General features: G+C 38.0%; 1 protein-coding gene across 6 annotated transcripts in view; it reads left to right on the forward strand.

Moving 5' to 3' along the window:
- The window catches only part of ZFAND4 (zinc finger AN1-type containing 4), an 87,989-nt gene that overhangs the window by 21,412 nt on the left and 40,299 nt on the right, over positions 1-26,278 (forward strand). The window lies entirely within an intron of this gene.

The following is a 26,278-nucleotide window of genomic DNA, read 5'->3' on the forward strand; positions in this document are numbered from 1 at the left end:
TAATGGCTAATGATATTGAGCATCTTTTTCTTTGCTTATTGGTCATCTGTTTGTCTTCTTTCGTCAAGTGTCTGTTCAGTATTTGCCCATTTTTCATTAAGTTGTTCGTTTTCTTACTGTGTTTTAAAAATCCCAGTAGTTTAAAATTTTTCATTATGGTTCTTAAGTTTCTTTGACTCCAAGTTATTCAGGAGTATATTCCTATTTCCATTATTAGAATTCAAAAATTTTCATTTTATTATTAATCACTAATTTAATTGCAGGTGGTCTGAATAAGTAGAATACTTATGGTAAATAGAGTATTCTTATGTATAATTGTCTTTGAGTCTTATAGTAGCCTGGGGCTCTTTAAAGATTCATGTGTGGTATAGAAGAAACAGGAAGAAAAAAACCTGAGGAGCTGAATTATTGATGTAACAAGTTCCATTATAGCTTATTCAGAAGTAGAATCAAACAGACTTCTGATTCTGGCCATATGGTAGAAACCCTTTTTAGTACAGAACACATAAATTCTGGGTAAAAGTTAAAAAAAATTTTTTCCCAATATTTTTTCCAAATTTTTTCCACTTGTATTAATATAATGGAAACAGTAAGAGGCCTGAAATGACAAAATGCAGTTTTGGAGCAGATGTTTGTTTCAAAAACATCTCCCAATCTCTGAAGACCCCACAGCCTTGAAGCAAAGGGGAAAGGAGAGAAAATCTGGTGTACAGTGGAAGGTTGGCTCAGAGATAAATATGTTCCCCAAATCCTGTGACCACCTTGGTTTGGTTTTGTTTTGCCACCTACTTTCTGGCACTACAAGATGTGTTCAGATCATCTTGTATATGCATTGCACTGTCTTAGAATCAGCCATTTCTCCAAGGAGTCCTGGTTCCTTTTATTGGAGTATTATTAGAAACCAAGATCTGGGCATGACAGTTGATTTTTCAGGTACAGTAATAGAAACCAGAAGACATTGGAATATTATCTTTAGAAGGCTGAGAGAAATAGCAATCTCTATCTAGAATTGAGTTGGTCTTTCCAGGATGAGGACAAAATAAAGATATTTCCAGAAAAAACAAAACTTGAATTTTTAAACAGAAGACCCTCGCAAAAGGAACTGTTGAAGGATATATCTCGGAAGGCAAAAGATCTCTAAAGGAAGTTGGTGATGTAGGATGGAATGGTTATCAAAGTGGTACACTTCTGGGTAAATCTAAATAAACATTTACTTAATAAAACAGTAATGTGTAGAGGTTTGAAAAAAGCAAATTAAAATCCTGGTAACAATGACATAAAAGTCAAGAAAGAGTTGTTTGCACAGTGCTAATAACACTCTTAGCATTGTTCATGAAGAGGATAAAGATGTGATTAGCTCTAGACTTCATTTTATCAAATATGATAATTGAATTTCTAGAGTAATCACTAGAGATTAGAAATAGAGTTATATAATTTCCAAGTGGTAGCAATGCCTTAACCTTCTTCTATTTATCTAAATTAATACATGAAAGAGGTAGGCAATTAAAGCAGAACAAGTGAAAGGCACACAATAAAGTGGTAAAAATAAATAGGAATATATCAGTAATCCCAAAAATGTAAAATGGATTAAAAAAACCTCTCTAATTGAATGACTACAATTGATAGATTGGTTAAAAAAAAAAAAAAAAAAAAAAAAACCTGTGTGAAATGCTATTTACCAGAGACTCAATCTAAAATGTAAGAACCTCAAATGTTGAAAGGACTGAAAAAGATTCATTAGGCAAATACACATGATGAAATGTTTATTATTTATTTTTGAGAGGGGAGAGAGAGAGAGAGAGGGAGACACAGAATCTGAAACAGGCTCCAGGCTCCGAGCTGTCGGCACAGAGCCTCACGTGGGGCTTGAACTCATGAACAGTGAGATCATGACCTGAGCGGAAACCCAGAGTCGGATGCTTAACTGACTGAGCCACCCAGGCGCCCCTGTAAAATACATTTTAAAGTGAAACATGAACAAATCATGTAGACGGATGTTCATAGTAGTGGTGTTGGTTATGTTAAAATTCTAGAAAGGGACTGATTAAGCAAGCAAGTTGTTTAACCATCTGACTATTGATTTTGGCTTAGGTCATGACCCAAGGTCATGGGTTTGAGCCCTGCATCTGGCTCTGCGCTGACAGTGTGGAGCCTGCTTGGGATTCTGTAGTATATTGGGATCATATTCAGTATTATTTTTTATGTATCTTTTAAAAAATTTTTTTATGTTTATTTTTGAGAGAGAGACACACACACACAGTGTGAGCGGGGGAGGGGCAGAGAGGGAAGGAGACACAGAATCTGAAGCAAGCTCTAGGCTTTGAGCTGTCAGCACAGAGCCCAATGTGGGGCTTGAACCCATGAACAGTGAGCTCATGACCTGAGCCAAAGTTGGACGTGTAACGGACTGAGCTACCCAGGTGCCTCCATATTTTATGCATCTTAAGTAAAGTTCAAGCTTCGTGAGGGCAGGGTCTTCTTTCTTACTCACTTTTATATTTCAGCTCAAAGAATAATGTTTGATATAGAATAGGCGTTCAGATATTTGATGAATGAATGAGTGAAATAAATCCAGAGCGATGCTTAATACTTCTTAACTGTATCTAATCGAAAGGTTGGTTGTCTTCTGGTGTTATTTTCCTGTTTATGAAATTAAAATATGCAATCTTTTCTATGTATATACTATTCCTTCTGTAATTCACTTTCATAATCTTCTTTCTTTTCTGTTTTTTTAGAGAGACAGTGTGCACACAGGGGGACAGAGCACAGGGAGGAGCAGAGGGAGAGAGAGAATCTTAAGCCACCCAGGCACCCATTTTTGCTTTTTCTGAAATGACTACATTTCCTACAGTGTTTTCAAAATTGCTTTCAAGATCTTTGTTTTAAAAGTTTGCGTGTCGGGGTGCCTGGGCAGCCCAGTTGGTTGAATGTCGGATTCTGGATTTTGGCTCAGGTTGTGGGATCCAGCCCTGTGTTGAGCTCCACACTGAGCATGGAGCTTGCCTAAGATTCTCTCTTTCCCCCCTCCCCTGCCCTTCTCCCCCACTCGTACTCACTCTCTCTCCCTCAAAAAAAAAAAAAAAAGTTTGCATGTAATATATGTGCTTATCATATAATGTAACCTTAAGAATTAAAGTTGTAATTATCAGTGTTGAATAGATACATGTGTATTTAATATTAAGAAACCAGGAATGGACATAATTTTTGGTGTGTTTTTCTCTTTTTTTTTTTTTTAATATATGTTTTTGAGAAACAGTATGAGTGGGGGAGGGGCAGAGAGAGAGGGAGACATGGAATCTGAAACAGGCTCCAGACTCTGAGCTATCAGCACAGATGTGGGGCTGATGTGGGGCTCAAACTCATGAGCCACAAGATTGTGACCTGAGGTGAAGTCAGACACTTAACCCGACTGAGCCACCCAGGTACCCATTGATTTTCTCATTTTTAAAAAACAAGCTTTTTAAAAATTAATAAATTTTGTTAGAGCAATTTTAAGTTCACCAAAAATTGGGCAAAACATAGAGAGTTTCCAAATACAACCATGCCCACCCCCAACCTCTCCCATTGTGAACATTCCACACCAGTGTAGGGCATTTGTTATAGTTTAACCTACACTGACACATCGTTTTCACCTAAAGTATGTCGTTTGTATTAGGGTTCACTCTTGGATGTTTTACATTCTTTGGGTTTTCACAAATGTGTAATAACATGTGTTCACCATTATATTATTATGTAGAATAATTTCATTGCCCTAAAAAATCCTTAGTGCTCTGCCTTTTTCATTCTTTCTTCCTTATAACCACTGGCAACCACAGCCTTTTTATTGTCTATTCCATAGTTTTGCATTTTCCAGAATGTCATATGGTTGGAATCCTACAGTATGTAGGCTTTTGAGATTGGATTCTTTACCTTAAAAATAGGCATTTAAGTTTCTTCCATGTCTTTTCATGGCTTGATAGTTCATTTCTTTATAGTACTGAATAATATTCCATTATCTGCATGTACCACAGTTTATCCATTCACCTAGTGAAAGACATTTTGGTTGCTTCCAGGTTTGGATCATTATGAATAAAGATCCTGTAAATATTTATGTGAAGGCTTTTATGTAGGCATAAGTTTTTAACTTTTTTGGATGGACACCAAGGAGTGTAATTGCTGGATCATATGGTTAAGTGTATGTTTAGTTTTGTGAGAAACTGCCAAAGTGGCTGTACTATTTTGTATTCCCACCAGTAATGAATGAAGGTTCCTGTTGTTGCACATCCTTTGCCAGCATTGTTTTGGATTTTGGCCATTCTAATAGGTGTATGATAGTAACCTGTTTTAATTTGCTTTTCTTTAATGACATATGATGTCGAACGTTTTATAAATGCTTGTTTGCTGTCTATATCTTCTTTAATGAAATGTCTGTTCAGGTCTTTTAACTCTTTTTTGTAAGTTTATTTATTTTGAGAGAGAGAGCGCGTGTGTGCACATGTGCCTGTGCAAGTGGGGGAGGGGCAGAGAGAGGAAGAGAGAATCTCAAGCAGCAAGCAAGAATCTCAAGCAAGGCTTGAACTCACAACCTCAGGATCAAGAGTTGCATGCTCTTCTGAGTGAGCCAGTTAAGTGCCCCAGAAGTTTTTAATTTTAATGAAATCTAGCTTATCATTTGTTTCTTTCATGGATCATGCTTTTGGTATTGTATTTAAAAAGTCATCATCATACTTAAGGTCAGCTAGGTTTTTAGCATGTTATCATTTATAGTTGGCATTTTACATGTAGGTCTCCAGTGTATTTTGTTTTATTTATTTTTGAGACAGAGAGAGACAGAGTGTGAGCAGGGGAGGGGCAGAGAGACAGCGAGACACAGAATCCAAAGCAGTCTCCAGGCTTTGAGCTGTCAGCACAGAGCCCAACGCAGGGCTTGAACTCACAAACCACGAGATCATGACCTGAGCCGAAGTCGGACACTTAACTGACTGAGCCACCCAGGTGCCCCTCGAATGTATTTTGAATTAATTTTTGTGAAGGATGTAAGATTCGTGTCTAGATTAATTTTTTTTGCATGTGGATGTTCAGTTGCTATAGCACCATTTGTGGAAAAGACTGTGGGCTCCATTATATTGCCTTTGCTTCTTTGTCAAAGATCAGTTGACTATATTTATGTGGGTTTATTTCTGTTTATTACTCTGTTGGTCTGTTTATTCTTCCATAATTACCCCACTGTACTGATTACTGTAGCTTTATAGTAAGTCTTGAAGTCAGGTAGTGTCAATCCTCCAGCTCTGTTCTTCCATATTTAGTTGGCTCTGGAGCTTTTTGCCTCAGTTTTTTGATATCCATAACATAACTTTTTTGGATTTTGATGGGATTGTGTTGAATCTACAGATCAAGTTGTGAAGAACTGATGTGAATCCTATCCATGAACATGGAATCTCTCTCCATTTATTTAGTTCTTCTTTGAAATCTTTCCTCAGAGTTTTATGGTTTTCCACATATGTGCCATATACATATTTTGTTAGATTTATACCTATTTTTCAGTAGATGCTAATGTAAATGGTGATAAATATATATATTTTTTAAGATACAGTTGTTTTTATCAAATAGTAATATATTTTTAATTTCAAATTCTACTTGGTCATCACTGGAATATAAATAAGTGATTGACTTTAGTATATTAACCTTGTATCCTGCAATTTTGGTCTAATTGCTTATTAGTTCCAGTGGTTTGTTGTTGTTGTTGTTGTTGTTGTTGTTGTTGTTGTTGTTGTTGATTCTTTTAGATTTTCTGCGCAATCATGTCATATACAAACAAAGACAGTTTTATTTCTTCCTTTCCAATCTGTATGTCTTGTATTTACTTTTATTGTTTTAGGTAGGACTTTAGCTAGTCCTTGCATTAGCTAAGGACTTCCAGTACGATATTCAAAAGCAGTAGTAGGAAGGGGACATCCTTGCCTTGTCCATGATCTTAGTGGGAAAGCTTTAAATTTCAAATCATTAAGTTTATAGGGTTTTCGTCAAGTTGAAGAAGCTGCCCTCTATTTGTATTTGCTGTGAATTTTTGTCATGAATGAATTTTGGATTTTGTCAAATGCTTTTTCTGCATCTGTTGATATGATCATGGGATTTTTCTTCTTTAGCTTGGTGAGGTGGTAGACTACATTGATTTTTTAATGATCCACAAGCCTTGCATACTTGGGATATATCCACTTGGTAATAGTGCATAATTCTTTTTTATACCTGTTGAATTGATCTGCTAATATTTTGTTGAGGCGTTTTTTCATCTGTGTTCATGAGAGATATTGGTCTGTAGTTTTCTTTGTCTAGTTTTGGTATTAGGGTAATGTTGGCCTCATAGAATGAATTAGGAAGTATTCTATCTGCTTCTATCTTCTGCAATCACTTGTAGAGAATTGGATAATTTCTTTCTTAAATATCTGGTAGAATTCACCAGTGAAACAATCTGTCCTCAGTGCTTTTTGTTTTGGAAGGTTATTAATTATTGACTCTATTTCTTTAATAGATAAAGGCACATTGAGACTTTGTTTCTTGAGTATGTTGTGTGGACAGAATTGATCCTTTCATCTAGACCATCAAATTTGTGGGCATGGAGTTGTTCATAGCATTCCTTTATTATTCTCGAGCTCAGATATTCTTTCCTTAGCTGTGTCCATTCTACTGATGAGCTTATCAAAGGCATTCTTCCTTTCTGTTACAGTGTTATTGATCTCTCTAGCATTTCCTTTTCTTTCTTAGAATTTTCATTTTTCTGCTTACATTGCCCATCTACTCTTACATGCTGTCTCCTTTATTTGTTAGAGCTTTTAGTTTAATAATCATAGTTGTTTTATATTTCCTGTCTGATAGTAGTTCCTTGCTCTATGTGAGCTTCGTTCTGATGCTTGCTTAATCTCTTCAAACTGTTTTTTGCCTTTTAGTAGGCTTTGTTATTCTTTCTTGATAGCCAGACCTCATATGCTTGGTAAAAAGACTGCTGTTAATAGGCCTTTAGTAATATGTGGTAAGGTGTGGAGTAAGATGGGGCATAGGGAAACTTTCTACGGTCCTATGATTAGGTCTCAGTCTTCTATTGAACCTGTGCCCCTGGACTGAGAACTTGACGAGGGCCTGTTATTACCTTCCACCCTGTCCTCCCCTGCTTTAGGTGGCACAGGAGGGCTAGACTGAGCTGAAGTTGAATATTTCCCTTCCTCTACAAGGAATGCTAGAGCAGGCTGGAGTTAGGTGTTTCCCTTACCCTCCCACGCAAGGCTAGAATGGATTGAAGTTAGTTACTTCCTTTCCCTCAGGTCAGTTAGGGTCTTATAAAACCCCAGCAGATTAGGCTGTGGTAAAATAGTTTCTCCTGAGGGGAAGAATATAATGCTCTGGCATATTTCAGACTAGTTACTTTTTCTCTCCCCTACTGGAAGCAGTAAGATATTTTTCTCTGATAGTCACTGTAGAAACCTGGTCAAGCTCCTGGAAGTAATACTCACAAAGTGTGGGGCCCACCATGCCTGGGTTTCCTGGAGTTTTTAACTCTCACACTTATCCACACTGAGCCTCCAGTAATTCATCAAGAATAGTTAAGGTTTTCTTTCTTTCTTCTTTTTTTTTTTTAATGTTTATTTATTTTTGAGAGAGAGAGAGAGTGCGAGCAGGGGAGGGGCAGAGAGAGAGGGAGATGCAGAATCTAAAGCAGGCTCTAGACTCTGAGCTGTCAGCAACAGAGCGTGATGCAGGGCTCGAACTCACGAACCACGAGATCATGACCTGAGCCGAAATTGGACGCTTAACTGACTGAGCCACCCAGGTGCCCCTATTGTTTATTTATTTGAAGGCTATTGATTTTGTATGTTAATTGTATATACTGTTAATTTATTGAATTATCTTTTTTTTGTAATTTTCTCATAAATTCACTGGTGTTTCAGGTATATTATCTACCATATCATCTGCACTATAAATAGTTCCATTACTTTTTTAACTATTCTTTGGCCTGTCATCGATTTCTCTTGTCTAATAACTCTAATGCTGTGTTCAACAGATATATTGAACATCCTTGCCTTGCTCCTGATCTGAGTGGAAATACTTCTGGTATTTATTCATTCAATTAGATACTCTCTTTAGGTCTATTTGGTAGTATTTTAACATGTTAAGAGGGTATCTCTCAATTCCTGTTTCCGTGTTTTTTTAAAAAATGTTATGAAGGGATATTGAATTTTGTCAAAGGTTTTCTGATCTTCACGGTTTTTTTTTCCCCTCTCAGAAATGTTAATGTGATGATATTAATAGATTTCTGGGGTGCCTGGGTGGCTCAGTTGGTTAGACGTCCGACTTTGGCTCAGGTCATGATCTCATGGTTCGTGGGTTTGAGCCCCGCATTGGGGTCTGTGCTGACAGCTCAGAGCCTGGAGCCTGCTTCAGATTCTGTGTCTCTTCTCTCTCTGCCCCTCTCCCGCTCATGATCTGTCTCTCAAAAATAAATAGATTTCTTAGTATTGAACCAACCTGCAGTCCTGAAATATATCCTACTTGTTCACAGTAAATTCTTCAATTGTGTTATTGGATTCTGTTTGCTAATGTTTAGATTTTTATATCAGTGTGAATGAGTGATACTGGTCTGTAGGGGTTTTTTTATTTGTTTTTATTTTGTTTGTTTTTTGGTAAACTATTAGATTTAGGAGTTGATGCTGTACTTGCTTTTTTAAAGAAATTAGGAAATTTTTATTTATTTAAAAAATTAAGACATTTTCATTCATTTTCAGTGCTCTGGAAAAATTTGTAGATCATAGGATTTATTTTGTCTTTAAAGATTTGGTTAATTCCTGTGAATCCATCTGGACTGGTGCTTCTTATTGTGTAATAGTTTTTGAGTAACATTCCCTAGTTCTTTGGAAATTTGTCTGCTTAAGCTTTCTAATTTTAATGACATCCATTTGTTAATCCGTTGTTCCCTAGGAAATTATCCTTGCCATTTATTTTTGCATATTTGTGATTTCCTTCTTTTTTTCTTGGTACAGTTAATTAGCAGTTTATGACTTTGTTAATGTTTGTTACAAACTGTTGTTTTTATTTATTACTATTCTATTTTTCTGCCTCATTTTTTCATTTATTTATTTATTTATTTATTTATTTATTTATTTATTTATTTATTTATTTATTTATGATATTTATTTATTTTTGAGAGAGAGAGAGAGCAAAGCGTGAGGGGGAGAGGACAGATAGAGAGGGAGACACAGATTCCGAAGCAGGCTCGAGTCTCTGAGCCGTCAGCACAGAGCCAATGCGGGGCTCGAACCCACAAACTGCAAGATCATGACCCAAGCCAAAGTCGAACGCTTAACTGAGTCACCCAGGCGCTCCTTTTCTGCTATTATTTTTATTTACTCTTTTTTTTTCAATATATGAAATGTATTGTCAAATTAGTTTCCATACATCACCCAGTGCTCATCCCAAAAGGTGCCCTCCTCAATACCCATCACCCACCCTCTCCTCCCTCCCACCCCCCATCAACCCTCAGTTTGTTCTCAGTTTTTAAGTCTCTTATGCTTTGGCTCTCTCCCACTCTAACCTCTTTTTTTTTTTTTTTCCTTCCCCTCCCCCATGGGTTTCTGTTAAGTTTCTCAGGATCCACATAAGTGTGAAAACATATGGTATCTGTTTTTCTCTGTATGGCTTATTTCACTTAGCATCACACTGTCCAGTTCCATCCACGTTGCTACAAAGGGCCATATTTCATTCTTTCTCATTGCCATGTAGTACTCCGTGGTGTATATAAACCACAATTTCTTTATCCATTCATCAGTTGATGGACATTTAGGCTCTTTCCATAATTTGGCTATTGTTGAGAGTGCTGCTATGAACATTGGGGTACAAGTGCCCCTATGCATCAGTACTCCTGTATCCCTTGGGTAAATTCCTAGCAGTGCTACTCCTGGGTCATAGGGTAGATCTATTTTTAATTTTTTGAGGAACCTCCACACTGTTTTCCAGAGTGGCTGCACCAATTTGCATTCCCACCAACAGTGCAAGAGGGTTCCCGTTTCTCCACATCCTCTCCAGCATCTATAGTCTCTTGATTTGTTCATTTTGGCCACTCTGACTGGCATGAGGTGATATCTGAGTGTGGTTTTGATTTGTATTTCCCTGATGAGGAGCGACGTTGAGCATCTTTTCAGGTGCCTGTTGGCCGTCCGGATGTCTTCTTTTTTTTTTTTTTTTCGGATGTCTTCTTTAGAGAAGTGTCTATTCATGTTTTCTTCCCATTTCTTCACTGGGTTGTTTTTCGGGTGTGGAGTTTGGTGAGCTCTTTATAGATTTTGGATACTAGCCCTTTGTCCAATATGTCATTTGCAAATATCTTTTCCCATTCCGTTGGTTGCCTTTTAGTTTTGTTGGTTGTTTCCTTTGCTGTGCAGAAGATTTTTATCTTCATAAGGTCCCAGTAGTTCATTTTTGCTTTTAATTCCCTTGCCTTTGGGGATCTGTCAAGTAAGAAATTGCTACGACTGAGGTCAGAGAGGTCTTTTCCTGTTTTCTCCTCGAGGGTTTTGATGGTTTCCTGCCTCACATTCAGGTCCTTTATCCATTTTGAGTTTATTTTTGCGAATGGTGTGAGAAAGTGGTCTAGTTTCAATCTTCTGCATGTTGCTATCCAGTTCTCCCAGTACCATTTGTTAAAGAGACTGTGTTTTTTCCATTGGATGTTCTTTCCTGCGTTGTCAAAGATTAGTTGGCCATACGTTTGTGGGTCTAGTTCTGGGGTTTCTATTCTATTCCATTGGTCTATGTGTCTGTTTTTGTGCCAATACCATGCTGTCTTGATGATGACAGCTTTGTAGTAGAGGCTAAAGTCTGGGATTGCGATGCCTCCTGCTTTGGTCTTCTTCTTCAAAATTACTTTGGCTATTCGGGGCCTTTTGTGGTTCCTATGAATTTTAGGATTGCTTGTTCTAGTTTCGAGAAGAATGCTGATGCAATTTTGATTGGGATTGCATTGAATGTGTAGGTAGCTTTGGGTAGTATTGACATTTTGACAATATTTATTCTTCTAATCCATGAGCACGGAATGTTTTTCCATTTCTTTATATCTTCTTCAATTTCCTTCATAAGCTTTCTATAGTTTTCAGCATACAGATCTTTTACATCTTTGGTTAGATTTATTCCTAGGTATTTTATGCTTCTTAGTGCAATTGTGAATGGGATCAGTTTCTTTATTTGTCTTTCTGTTGCTTCGTTGTTAGTATATAAGAATGCAACTGATTTCTGTACATTGATTTTGTATCCTGCAACTTTGCTGAATTCATGTATCAGTTCTAGCAGACTTTTGGTGGAGTCTATCGGATTTTCCATGTATAATATCATGTCATCTGCAAAAAGTGAAAGCTTGACTTCATCTTTGCCAATTTTGATGCCTTTGATTTCCTTTTGTTGTCTGACTGCTGATGCTAGAACTTCCAACACTATGTTAAACAGCAGCGGTGAGAGTGGACATCTTGTCGTGTTCCTGATCTCAGGGAAAAAGCTCTCAGTTTTTCCTCATTGAGGATGATGTTAGCTGTGAGATTTTCATAAATGGCTTTTATGATCTTTAAGTATGTTCCTTCTATCCCGACTTTCTTGAGGGTTTTTATTAAGAAAGGTTGCTGAATTTTGTCAAATGCCTTTTCTGCATCGATTGACAGGATCATATGGTTCTTATCTTTTCTTTTATTAATGTGATGTATCACGTTGATTGATTTGCAAATGTTGAACCAGCCCTGCATCCCAGGAATGAATCTCACTTGGTCATGGTGAATAATTCTTTTTATATGCTGTTGAATTCGATTTGCTAGTATCTTATTGAGAATTTTTGCATCTATATTCATCAGGGATATTGGCCTGTAGTTCTCTTTTTTTACTGGGTCTCTGGTTTAGGAATCAAAGTAATACTGGCTTCATAGAATGAGTCTGGAAGTTTTCCTTCCCTTTCTATTTCATGGAATAGCTTGAGAAGGATAGGTATTATCTCTGCTTTAAACGTCTGGTAGAACTCCCCTGGGAAGCCATCTGGTCCTGGACTCTTATTTGTTGGGAGATTTTTGATAACCGATTCAATTTCTTTGCTGGTTATGGGTCTGTTCAAGCTTTCTATTTCCTCCTGATTGAGTTTTGGAAGAGTGTGGGTGTTCAGGAATTTGTCCATTTCTTCCAGGTTGTCCAGTTTATTGGCATATAATTTTTCATAGTATTCCCTGATAATTGCTTGTATCTCTGAGGGATTGGTTGTAGTAATTCCATTTTCATTCATGATTTTATCTATTTGGGTCATCTCCCTTTTCTTTTTGAGAAGCCTGGCTAGAGGTTTATCAATTTTGTTTATTTTTTCAAAAAACCAACTCTTGGTTTCATTGATCTCCTCTACAGTTTTTTTAGATTCTATATTGTTTATTTCTGCTCTGATCTTTATTATTTCTCTTCTTCTGCTGGGTTTAGGCTGCCTTTGCTGTTCTGCTTCTATTTCCTGTAGGTGTGCTGTTAGATTTTGTATTTGTGATTTTTCTTGTTTCTTGAGATAGGCCTGGATTGCAATGTATTTTCCTCTCAGGACTGCCTTAGGTGCATCCCAAAGCGTTTGGATTGTTGTATTTTCATTTTCGTTTGTTTCCATATATTTTTTAATTTCTTCTCTAATTGCCTGGTTGACCCACTCATTCTTTAGTAGGGTGTTCTTTAACCTCCATGCTTTTGGAGGTTTTCCAGACTTTTTCCTGTGGTTGATTTCAAGCTTCATAGCAATGTGGTCTGAAAGTATGCATCGTATGATTTCGATTCTTGTATACTTATGAATGGCTGTTTTGTGACCCAGTATGTGATCTATCTTGGAGAATGTTCCATGTGCACTCGAGAAGAAAGTATATTCTGTTGCTTTGGGATGCAGAGTTCTAAATATATCTGTCAAGTCCATCTGATCCAATGTATCATTCAGGGCCCTTGTTTCTTTATTGACCGGGTGTCTAGATGATCTATCCATTTCTGTAAGTGGAGTGTTAAAGTCCCCTGCAATTACCACATTCTTATCAATAAGGTTGCTTATGTTTGTGAGTAATTGCTTTATATATTTGGGGGCTCCTGTATTCGGTGCATAGACATTTATAATTGTTAGTTCTTCCTGATGGATAGACCCTGTAATTATTATATAATGCCCTTCTTCATCTCTTGTTACAGCCTTTAGTTTAAAGTCTAGTTTGTCTGATATAAGTATGGCTACTCCAGCTTTCTTTTGACTTCCAGTAGCATGATAAATAGTTCTCCATCCCCTCACTCTCAATCTGAAGGTGTCCTCAGGTCTAAAATGAGTCTCTTGTAGACAGCAAATAGATGGGTCTTGTCTTTTTATCCATTCTGATACCCTATGTCTTTTGGTTGGCACATTTAGTCCATTTACATTCACTGCTCTTATAGAAAGATATTATAGAGTCGTTGTGATGTCTATATGTTTTATGCTTGTAGCAATGTCACTGGTACTTTGTCTCACAGGATCCCCCTTAGGATCTCTTGTAGGGCTGGTTTAGTAGTGACGAATTCCTTCAGTTTTTGTTTGTGTGGGAAGACCTTTATCTCTCCTTCTATTCTAAATGACAGACTTGCTGGATAAAGGATTCTCAGCTGCATATTTTTCCTGTTCATCACATTGAAGATCTCCTGCCATTCCTTTCTGGCCTGCCAAGTTTCAGAAGAGAGATCGGTCACGAGTCTTATAGATCTCCCTTTATACGTTAGAGCACGTTTATCCCTCGCTGCTTTCAGAATTTTCTCTTTATCCTTGTATTTTGCCAGTTTCACTATGATATGTCATGCAGAAGATCGATTCAAGTTACGTCTGAAGGGAGTTCTCTGTGCTTCTTGGATTTCAATGCCTTTTTCCTTCTCCAGATCAGGGAAGTTCTCAGCTATTATTTCTTCAAGTACACCTTCAGCACCTTTCCCTCTCTCTTCCTCCTCTGGAAAACCAATTATGCGTAGATTATTTCTCTTTAGTGCATCACTTAGTTCTCTAATTTTCCCCTCATACTCCTGGATTTTTTTGTCTTTTTCTCAGCTTCTTTTTCCATAATTTTATCTTCTAGTTCACCTATTTTCTCCTCTGCCTCTTCAATCCGAGCTGTGGTCGTTTCCATTTTATTTTGCAGCTCGTTTATTGCATTTTTAGCTCCTCCTGACTATTTCTTAGTCCCTTGATCTCTGTAGAAATAGATTCTCTGCTGTCCTCTATACTGTTTTCAAGCCCAGCAATTAATTTTATGACTATTATTCTAAATTTACTTTCTGTTATATTGTTTAAATCCTTTTTGATCAGTTCGTTAGCTGTTGTTATTTCCTGGAGATTCTTTTGAGGGGAATTCTTCCGTTTGGTCATTTTGGATAGTTCCTGGAGTGGTGCGGAACTGCAGGGCACTTCCCCTGTGCTGTCTTGAATAACTCGTGTTGGTGGGTGGGGCCGCAGTCAGACCCAATGTCTACCCCTAGCCCACCGCTGGGGCCACAGTCAGACTGGTGTGTGCCTTCTCTGTCCCTCTCCTAGGGGCGGGATTCACTGTGGGGTGGCCTGGCCTGTCTGGGCTACTTGCACACTGCCAGGCTTGTGGTGCTGGGGATCTGGCGTATTAGCTGGGGTGGGTAGGCAAGGTGCACGGGGGCGGGAGGGGCAGGCTTAGCTCACTTAGCCTTTGGTGATCCGCTGCCGGAGGGGCCCTCCGGCAGTGGGAGGGAGTCAGATCCGCTGCCGGAGGTGTGGATCCTCAGAAGCACAGCGTTTGAGTGTTTGCACGTGCAAGCAAGTTCCCAGCAGGAACTGGTTCCCTTTGGGATTTTGGCTGGGGTATGAGAGAGGGAGATGGTGCTGGCGAGCGCCTTCGTTCCCGGCCAAACTGAGCTCTGTCGTCTGGGGCTCAACAACTCTCCCTCCCGTTGTCCTCCAGTCTTCCAGCTCTCCGAGCAGAGCTGTTAACTTATAACCTTCCAGATGTTAAGTCCCGCTCGCTGTCAGAACACACTCCGTCTGGCCCCTCTGCTTTTGCAAGCCAGACTCAAGGGCTCTGCTTGGCCAGCGGGCCACCCCTCTGCCCCGGCTCCCTCCTGCCAGTCCGTGGAGCGCGCACCGCCTCGCAGCCCTTCCTACCCTCTTCCATGGGCCTCTCGTCTGTGCTTTGCTCTGGAGACTACGTTCTGCTAGTCTTCTGGTGGTTTTCTGGGTTATTTAGGCAGGTGTAGGCGTAATCTAAGTGATCAGCAGGAGGCGGTAAGCCCAGCGTCCTCCTACGCCGCCATCTTCCCCCCTCTATTTTTATTTACTCTTATAATTTCCTTTGATTTACTATGTTCTTTTTCTTTTTTTGAGATGAGAATTTATTTTTATCCTTGTATTGATTTTTATGTGTATGGTGCTATGAATCTTCATCTAATAACTGATTTAACTGTATTCCTTAGATTATTATTGTTGTTGCTTTTTAAAAATTCTGTAATTTTTGTATTTTCCCCTTCACCCAAGAGTTCTTTACCAGAAGGTGTTTTAATTTCCAGATGGAAGGATCTTTCTGTTTTTGTTGTTGTTTTTGTTAGTAATTTTTAGGTTTATTGCATTGCAAGCAGAAAGTGTTGTTTGCAGTATTTCCATTTATGAAAAGTAATATTTTTCTTTACCTAATATATGACCAGTTTTTTTTTTTTATAAGTGCCATGAACTCTCTTGAGTAGGTGTATTCTTATTATTTAGGGATAATAAAGATCTATCTCATTGATTATGTTGTTTAGGTAATTCTATCTCTATATATATTGTGTCACACTTGATCTGTATATTGTACTGAAAGGTATATAAAAGTCTCTTACTGTGTTTCTCTCTGTCTCTCTGCATCTTCTAGTTTTTGTTTCATAAAGGTGGTTATGTCTGTCATTTGATACATAAAAAAATCTGTTAAGTGTTAACGTCTTCATTATGAATTTTAGCGTTAAAAAATATCACTTGGTCTCCTGGGTGGCTCAGTCAGTTAGGCATCAGACTTGATTTCAGCTCAGATCATGATCTCACCTTTCCTGAGTTCAAGCCCTGCATCAGGCTCTGCATGCTGGTAGCGCGGGTCCTGTTTGGGATTCTTCCTCTTTTTCTGCCCCTCCCCTGTTTGTGCTCTCTCTATCTCTCAAAATAAAGAAATAAAAACTTTGAAAAAAATAAAAAAAATATGACTCATTGTTACATTTATTCTTTGGGGTGTGAATTCTACTTTGTCCAGTAATCAGGATCACCACCCCAACTCACTTTTGGATTCTCTTAGCTTGTTTACTTCTGTTCAGCCCTTCAGTTTAGCCTTTCCGAATCCCTTTATTTTAAGGTGTATATCTTATCTACAGCCTATAGTTTGGTGTTATTTTTTTGTGACAAATTGAAAATCTTTTCTACTTTGTCACAATATATAACATTTCTATATTAGCCTTAATCTTTCAATACTCCACCATTTATGTATTTTAAAATGCCGGTTGGTAATCTTTTGACTGAAGATTTTCTGACCCTATCTTGATTGGATGAAGTTCATGCTCTTATTGCATTCCTCAATTGGTGCATGGTGCAGCAATGGATGCATCTCACGAATGCATAATTCTCTGGTAAGTTCTTGTAAGTTGAGAATTTTTTCTGTAACTTTGTTAGGCAGCCTCTATACCAGACCCATCAAACGAGTTCACTTCCCTCAACTTCTTCCAGCCCCTGGCAAGCATCATTCTACTTTCTAAGAGTTTGACTACTTTAGATCCCGCATATAAATGGAATCGTGCAATATTTGTCTTTTTGTGATTTCCTTATTTCATTTACCATAGTGCCTTCAAGGTTCATCCATGTCATAGCATGTGACAAGATTTCCCTCTATTTATTTATTTATTTATTTATTTACTTATTTACTTATTTACTTATTTAATTTACTTATTCAAGTATAGTAAACATACAGTGTTAGTTTCAGGTGTACAATATAATGATTCAACAATTCTACATGTTTCTCACTGCTCATTGAGATAAGCATACCTTTTAATGTTTATGTATTTATTTTTTTTGAGAGAGACAGATAAAGAGAGACAGAGACGGAGAGAGCAGGGGAGGGGCAGAGGGACAGGGAGAGAGAATCCCCAGCAGTGGAGCCCAACTTGGGGCTCAATTTCGTGACTGTGAGATCATGAGCTGAGTTGAAATCAAGTTGGCTGCTTAACAGACTGAGTCACCCAGGCACCTTGAGATAAGTGTACTCTTAACCCCCGCTTGCAGCCACCAGTATAGGGTTTTTTGTTTGTTTGTTTATTTTCTTTGTTTGCTTTATTTCTTAAATTCCACATATAACTGAAACCCTATGGTATTTGTCTTTCTTTGACTTATTTTGCTTAGCATTATACCCTCTAGGTCCATCTCTGGTGTTGCAAATGGCAAGCTCTCTTTTTTTTTTTTATGTCTCAATAATGTTCCATCCTATACATACATACACACATATACACATACACAACAGATCTTCTTTATTTATCCATCAGTGGACACTTGGGTTGCTTCCATATCTTGGCTATTGTAAATAATGCTGTAATAAACATAGGGGTGCATGTATTTTTTTGAATTAGCATTTTCACTCTCTTTAGGTAAATACCCAGTAGCAGAATTACTGGATCACATAACAATTCTATTTCTAATTTTGAGGGGAACCTCCATATTGGTTTCCACAGTGGTTGGACCAGTTCACATTCTTACCAACAGTGCATTAGGGTTCTTTTTTCTTGACATTCTTGCCAACAGTGGTTATTTCTTGTATTTTTGATTTTAGCAATCTGACAGTTGTAAAATGATACCTTATTGTGGATTTAATTTGCATTTCCCTTATGATTAATGATGTTGAGAATCTTTTTATGTGATTTTGGCCATCTGTGTGTCTTTGGAAAAATGTCTCTTTGTGTCTTCTGCCCATTTTTAAATTGGATTATATAGATTTTATGGTGTTGAATTGTATAAGCTCTTTATATAATTCAGATATTAACCCCTTATTGGATATATCATTTGCAAATGTCTTTTCCCATTCAGTAGGTAGCTGTTTTGTTGGGTTGCTGGTTTCCTTTGCTGTAGAAAAGCTTTTTATTTTGGTGTCATCCCAATAGTTTTTTTTTAATTTGTTGAAATTCAAGTTAGTCAACATACCGTGTAGCATTGGTTTGAGGAATAGAACCCAGTGATTCATCACTTACATATAACGTATAACACCCAGTGCTCATCCCAACAAGTGCTCTCCTTGATGTCCATCACCATTCAGCCCAGCCCTTCACCTACCTCCTCTCCAGCAGCCCTCGGTTGGTTGTCTGTATTTATGAGTCTCTTACGGTTTGCCTCCCTCTCTATCTTATTTTTCCTTCCCTTCCCCTATGTTCATCTCTTGTGTTTCTTAAATTCCACATATGAGTAAAATCGTATAATATTTGTCTTTCTCTGACTTATTTCTGTTAGCATAATACACTCTAGTTCCATCCACATTGTTGCAAATGATAAGATTTCATTCTTTTTGATCGCTGAGTAATATTCCATTGTATATATATACCACATCGTCTTTATCCAGTAGTTTAATTTTGCTTTTGTTTATCTTTGTTGGAGGAGACCTATCTAGAAAAATATTTCTATGACCAGTGTCAATGAAATTTCTACCTGTTTTATTCTAGGAATTTTATGGTTTCAGGTCTCACATTTAGGTCTTTAATCTATTTTGAGTTTATTTCCATGTATGCTGTAAGAAAGTGGTCCACTTTTATTCTTTTGCATATAACTGTCTAGTTTTCCCTACACTATTTATTGAAGAGACTGTCTTTTTCCCATTGTTTATTCTTTTGTCATAAATTAATTGACCATGAAAACATGAGTTTATTTCTGGACTCTGTATTCTGTTCTGTTCCATTGATCTGTGTGTTTATTTTTGTGCCAGTACCATACTGTTTTTTTGTTTTTTTTTTCATATTTTTATTTTTTTATTATTTTTTTATATGAAATTTATTGACAAATTGGTTTCCATACAACACCCAGTGCTCATCCCAAAAGGTACCCTCTTCAATACCCATCACCCACCCTCTCCTCCCTCCCACCCCCCATCAACCCTTAGTTTGTTTTCAGTTTTTAACAGTCTCTTATGCTTTGGCTTTTTTAATGTTTATTTATTTTTGAGAGAGAGGCAGAGTGTGAGCTGGGGAGAGGTAGAGAGAGGGAGAGACACAGAATCCAAAGCAGGTTCCAGGCTCTGAGCTGTTAGCACAGAGCCTGATATGGGGCTCGAACTCACAAACTGTGAGATCATGACCTGAGCTGAAGTTGGACACTTAACCAACTGAGCCACACAGGCACCCCTTAAATTTTTTTTTTAATGTTTATTTAATTTTGAGAGAGAGAGAGAGAGAGAGAGAGAGAGAGAGAGAGAGAGGGAAGGGAGGGAGGGAGAGGGATAGCGTGAGCAGGGGAGTGGCAGAGAGAGAGAGAGAGACACAGAATCCGAAGCAGGCCCCAGTCTCTGTCTGAGCTGTCAGCACATAGCCCAGTGCGGGGCTTGAACCTGTGAACCATGAGATCATGACCTAAGGCAAAGTCAGACACTTAACTGATTGAGCCATCCAGGTGTCCCTCCAGATTTTTTTCTTGTGGTTGATTTCCTAATTTTATACTGTTATGCTTGGAAAAGATGCATGATATGATTTCAGATTTTTTGAATTTATTGAGACTTGTTTTGTGGCCTATAATGTGATCTGGAGAATGTTCCATGTGTGCTTAAAGGAATGTATATTCTGCTATTTTTGGATGGAATGTTCCGAATATATTTATTAAGTCTGTCTCGTCTAATGTGTCATTCAAAGCCACTGTTTCCTTATTGTCTTTCTGTCTGGTTGATCTATCCATCGATGTGAGAGGGGTGTTACTGTATTGTCAATTTCTTCCTTTATGTCTGTTAATAGTTGCTGTATGTATTTAGGTTCTTTCATGTTGGGTGCATAATTATTTACAATTGTTATATTCTCTTATTAGTTTGTTCCTTTTCTCATTATGTAGTACTGTTCTTTGTCTATCGTTACAGTCTTTATTTTAAAGTCTATTTTGTTTGATATAAGCATTGCTACCTGTCTTTCTTTTCACTTCTATTTCCATGATAAATATTTTTCCATCTCTTCACTTTCAATCTGCATGTGTCTTTAGTCTCTAGCAGGCAGCATATAGATAGGTCTTGCCTTTTTATTCATTTAATCAGCTTATGTCTTATTTATTTATTTATTTATTTATTTATTTATGTATTTATGTATGTATGCATGTATTTATTTATTTTGAGACAGCACAAGTTGGGGTGGGGCAGAGAGGGAGAGAGAGAATCTTAAGCAGTCCTCGCACTGTCAGCGAAGAGCCTGATGCAGTGCCCAAACTCACAAACTGAGATCATAACCTGACCGAAAACCCAGAGTCAGATGCTTAATGGACGGAGTCACCCACGTGCCCCCATATCTTTCCTTTCTTGCTCTCTTTATGGTTTCATGGCTTTCTATAGTGATGTGCTTAGATTTCTTTCTCTTTATTGTTTGCATTTCTATTGCAGGTTTTTGATTATGGTTACCATTAGGCCCATATGTAACATCTTACACATATAGTCGTCTGTATTAAGTTGATGGTCATTTAAGTTTGAACCGATTCTAAAGACACTAAACTTCTACTCCCTCTATGTGTTTATGTATGTGATGTCATACTTTACATCCTTTTATTTTGTGAATCCCTTGACTTTCACATATAATTGATTCTACTGGTTTTGTGCTTTAACCTCCTTACTGGTTTTATAACTGATTAATCCACTACTTTTATTATGTTTGTATTTACCTGTGAAATTTTTTCCTTTCGTAATTTTCTCATTCCTGATTATGGCCTTTTCTTTCCACTCGAAGAATCTCTTTCATGTTTTTTGTAGGGCTGATTTAATGGTGATAAGCTCCTTTAACTTTGTTTAGAAAGCTCTCTCTCCTCTTCTGAGTGATAGCCTTGCTAGGTAGAATGTTTTTGGTTGTAGGTTTTCTCCTTTCAGCACTTTGAATATGTCATGGCTTGCAGTTTCTGCTGAAAAATCAACTGATGGCTTTATGGGGGTTCCCATGTATGTAACTGCTTTCTCTTTCTGCTTTTAAATTCCTTCCTTTATCAGTAATTGCCATTTTAATTATTATGCATCTTGGTATGAACTTCCTTGGGTTGATTTTTTGGCGGCTCTCTGTGCCTCCTTGATTTGGATGTCTGTTTCCATCTCCAGATTAGGGAAGTTTTCACATATTATTTTTTCAGACAAATTTTCTGCCCTCTTTTCTCTCTCTTCTATAGCATGAACGTTATTATTATTACAGTTGATGATGTCACTGAGTTTTCTTAACCTATTCTCATTTTTTATTATTCTTTTTTTCCCCCTACTATTCAGCTTGGTTGCTTTCTATTACACTGACTTTCAGCTTGCTGATCTGTTCCTCTGCCTCCTCTAATCTACTATTGATTCCTCTATTGTATTTTTAATATCAGTTATTGAGTTCTTCATCTCTGATTGGTTCTTTTTTATATTTTTTATCTCGTTATTGAAGCTCTCACTAAGATCCTCCACTTTTTTCTCAAGTCCAGTAAGTATCTTTATGGCAATTAAATTGAATTCTCTATCAGGCATTTTGCTTATTTCCATTTCATTTAGATTTTTTTGCAGTGAGGTTGTCCTGTTCTTTCATTCAGCACATATTTTCCTGTCTCCTCATTTGTCCAATTCTCTGTGTTTGTTTGTAGATATTAGGAAAGTCGGTTACATCTCCTGACCTTGAAAGTAGTGACCTATAGTACTGTGTCCCATGATCACTGGAACAGGTGCTGCTGGAGTATCTCCTGTATGGGTTGCATGTGCCCTGCTGTTGTAGCTGAGCCTTGCTTGGCTTCAGTCCAGTTAGCTACAATGACCCATTTTGCCCTTTGTGGGCAGGGTTTGGTCCCTTTGCTATTCAGGGACCAGAATGGGGCCACCGTTAGCTTATAATTGGGTAGTGTCAGCAGTCAGACCAGATGCCTGCCCCTTTGCTGTGGCTGCGGTAGCACTGAACTGCTGGGCGCTCTCCCTGTGTTGTCCTGAGAAGCTTTTGTTGGTGAATGGGGCCTGTAGACAAACTTGATGTCTTCCCTCTATCTGTTGGGGCTGCAGTAACCCCAAACTGCAGTGCTTTCTCCCTGTGCTGCCCCCTGAGAGGCTTTTTGTTGATAGGCAGCACTGCTGGTCAGGTCAGATACCTGTCTCCGGATTATCTCCTGGGGCTGTAAATGCACTGATCATTGGGGCACTCTGCACTGGCAGTCATAAGGTTCAGCTGCTGGGGCTGCTGGTATGTTTGGCTATCTTTCCTTCTCCCCAGGGCAAGAGTCACTTTGGATTGATGTCGGTCCCTGGCAGGGCTGCTTGCAGGATGAGATACAGCAAGAGTGCCTTTGGAAGGACTCTTGCCTAGTGGGGTAGGTTGGATGGGTGGATCCACAGGAGAACTTGCATAATGTTAGGAAGTTAAATGGATAGTGTTCACGCTGGTTCCTGCACATCTCTGGCTATGTAGGCCAAGGAAAGGGAAGAGAAATGGTGCTAGCCAATTCTTTTGTCCTTGAAGAAGGATCCTAAAGATACTCCTTCAGCATGTGGTCTGGGATTAATAAATGAATCTCCTCCGTGTATATCCCAGGCACTTAAAAAAAATTATTTATTTATTTATTTTTAACATTTTTTTAATGTTTTTATTTTATTTTTGAGAGGGGGGGGAGGGGCAGAGAGAGAGGGAGACAGAAACTGAAGCAGGCTCCGAGCTCTGAGCTGTCAGTGCAGAGGCTGACACAGGGCTCGAACTCAGACTGTGAGATCATGACCTGAGCCAAAGTCAGATGACCAACTGACTGAGCCACCCAGGTGCCCCTAAAATAAATTTTTTTTTGATTTAACTTTATTTTTTATTTTTTAAAATTTACATCCAAATTGGTTAGTATATAGTGAAGCAATGATTTCAGTAGATTCCTTAATGCCCCTTACCCATTTAGCCCATCCCCCCTCCCACAACCCCTCCAGCAACCCTCAGTTTGTTCTCCATATTTATGAGTCTCTTTTGTCCCCCTCCCTGTTTTTATATTATTTTTGTTTCCCTTCCCTATGTTCATGTGTTTTGTCTCTTAAAGTCCTCATATGAGTGAAGTCATATGATTTTTGTCTTTCTCTGACTAATTTCACTTAGCATAATACCCTCCAGTTCCATCCACGTAGTTGCAAATGGCAAGATTTCATTCTTTTTGATTGCTGAGTAATACTCCATTGTGTGTGTGTGTGTGTGTGTGTGTGTGTGTGTATGTACATATATACGTATATATATGTATATATATACGTATATATACGTGTATATATATATATATATGTACGTGTATATACATATATATATATATATTTTCTTTATCCGTTCATCCATCAATGGACATTTGGGCTCTTTCCATACTTTGGCTATTGTGGATAGTGCTGCTATAAACATGGGGGTGCGTGTGTCCCTTCGAAACAGCACACCTATATCCTGTGGATAAATGCCTAGTAGTGCAATTGCTGGGCTGTAGGGTAGTTCTATTTTTAGTTTTTTGAGAAACCTCCATAGTGTTTTCCAGAGTGGCTGCACCAGCTTGCATTCCCACCCGCAGTGCAAAAGAGATCCTCTTTCTCTGCATCCTTGCCAACATCTGTTATTTCCTGAGTTGTTAATGTTAGCCATTCTGACAGGTGTAAGGTGGTATCTCATTGTGGTTTTGATTTGTATTTCCCTGATGATGAGTGATGTTGAGCATTTTTTCATGTATCAGTTGGCCATCTGGATGTCTTTGGAAGTGTCTATTCATGTCTTTTGCCCATTTCTTCACTGGATTATTTGTTTTTTGGGTGTTGAGTTTGATAAGTTCTTTGTAGATTTTGGATACTAACCCTTTATCTGATATATCGTTTGCAAATATCTTCTCCCATTCTGTCAATTGCCTTTTAGTTTTGTTGATTGTTTCCTTCGCTGTGCAGAAGCTTTTTATTTTGATGAGGTCCCAATAGTTCATTGTTGCTTTTGTTTTCCTTGCCTCCGGAGACTGTGTTGAGTAAGAAATTGCTGCGGGCAAGATCGGAGAGGTTTTTGTCTGCTTTCTCCTTCAGGATAAAAACATTGTTTTTAATATTTGTTTATTTTTGAGAGAGAGAGAGAGACACACACACACACACACACACAGAGAGAGAGAGAGAGAGAGAGAGAGGAGAAGCAGAGGGAGAGGGAGACATAGAATCCAAAGCAGGCTCCAGGCTGTGAGCTGTCAGCACCCAGTGTCATGCACCCATGAACCTCGGGATCATGACCTGAGCTGAAGTTGGAACCCACTGAGCCACCCAGGCGCCCCACCCCAGGCACTTTTCAAACTGCTTCTTTTATGCTGTATCTCCATGAGATTGCTTGTTATACTGTCTCTTTACGGGTGGGGATTCAGTTTTTTATTGCCCTCCAGCTTTCCTGGAGCTGAGCTTGCTGAATTTTAAAGTACCTGGCTGTTAAGCCCCACTGGTAGTAAAAAAACGAAGTTAAGCCCCACTGTTTTTCAAAGCCAAATGTTATAGAGACTTGTCTTCCCAGTGAGGGTCCCTGTGCCTGGGATACCTGGCATGGAGTCTGCTTCTCTTCCTTGTCTGTGCTTGTGGTGTCCCTCCCAGTTGTTTTCTCCTCAGGAGTTTGGTTCTCCACTACGTCTTTGCTCTTCCTACTGTTTTTGATGTGGCTTCCTCTCTACAATTAACTGAAAAGTCTGTTCTGCCAGTCTTGAGATTGTTCTCTGGGTTGGTTGCACTGATGTGATTGTTATCTAGGTGTGTCTGTGGAGCAAGGTGAACTTAGGATTTTCCTTACCAGCCATCTTTACGCAAGTCTACAGGACTTCCTTCTTTTTTAAGGCTGAATAACATTCCATTGTAAGTTTATACCACATTTTCTTTACCTATTTAACTGTTGATAAACATTTAGGCTGCTTCCATCTCTTGGCTATTATGAATAATGCTGCAGTGAACATGGGCATCCATAATCTGTTCCAGATCCTGATTTCTTTTGAATATATACCCAGAAGTGGAATTAATAGATCATATGGTAATTCTGTTCTTAATGTTTCAAGGATCTTCCATACTGTTTTCTGTTGCAGCTGCACAATTTGGTATTCTCACCAGTAGTGCACAAGGCACCAGTGCAGATTTTTCCACATCCTTGCCAACATGCTGTTTTCTGTTTTATGTTTTTTTATGGACATCTTAATGGGTGTGATGATGTCTTACTGTGGTTTTGATTTGTACTTCCCTGATGATTAGTGATGTTGATCATCTTTCCATGTGCTTATTGTCCATATCCCTATGTCTTTTTTTAGAGAAATGTCTACTCAAATCCTTTGCTCATTTTAAAGTCAGATTATTTTTGTTGTTGTTCAGTCTCAGTCCTTTGCCTTATAAGTTCTTTGGTTTTTTTTTCCATGTAACTCTTGAGGATTTTATCTTTATTATTGAAATTGAATAGTTTTATTACTAGAGACTAAGTCTTGGGCTTAATAATCCTAGGTTAATTTCCCCAGGTACCTATTGGGTCCTTTCCATTTGTAGATTCAGATTTTTTCTGTTTCTGGAAGCTTTTTAGGATTATTATTCTCAGTATTAGTTCTGTTCCATTATTTTCTTTTTTTCTTTTTTTTGGATTTTGATAATGTGAATATTATTCCTTCTTGGCCTGTCTTCCATTTTCACTACTTTCTCTCTGACCCTTCTTCCTTCTTTATGTCCTTCTCATCCTCTTGGTTGTTTTCTTGCCTTGTCCTTTACTAAATGTGTATTTAAGTCTGTTATCTCTTGGTATCTTGTAATTTGTTCTTCATTTTGAGGTAATTTTGTCTTTTTCCTCCATTTCTTTTCTGAGTCTAGTCTGCTTTTTTTTTTTTTTTTTTTTTTTTTTTTTGCAATTTCTTCCTTTTTTGTTTTTGTTTTTTGTGTTAGACATTTTCTGTTCTTAATTTTTGAAGTTCTGATTCAAAGTGCTCTTTCATATCTTCAAATGCTTGACTATGTTTAACTCTGTTGCAGGTGTGGCCTTACAGTTTTCTTCTGCTTTATAGTTATTTTTTCTGAGTAAAATTTACTTTAGTTGATAGGTTTGGAATAAAATTAGAAATTAAAATCATATATTTATT

The sequence above is a fragment of the Felis catus genome, chromosome D2, assembly GCF_018350175.1.
Source record: "Felis catus isolate Fca126 chromosome D2, F.catus_Fca126_mat1.0, whole genome shotgun sequence".
Classification (NCBI taxonomy): Eukaryota; Metazoa; Chordata; class Mammalia; order Carnivora; family Felidae; genus Felis; species Felis catus.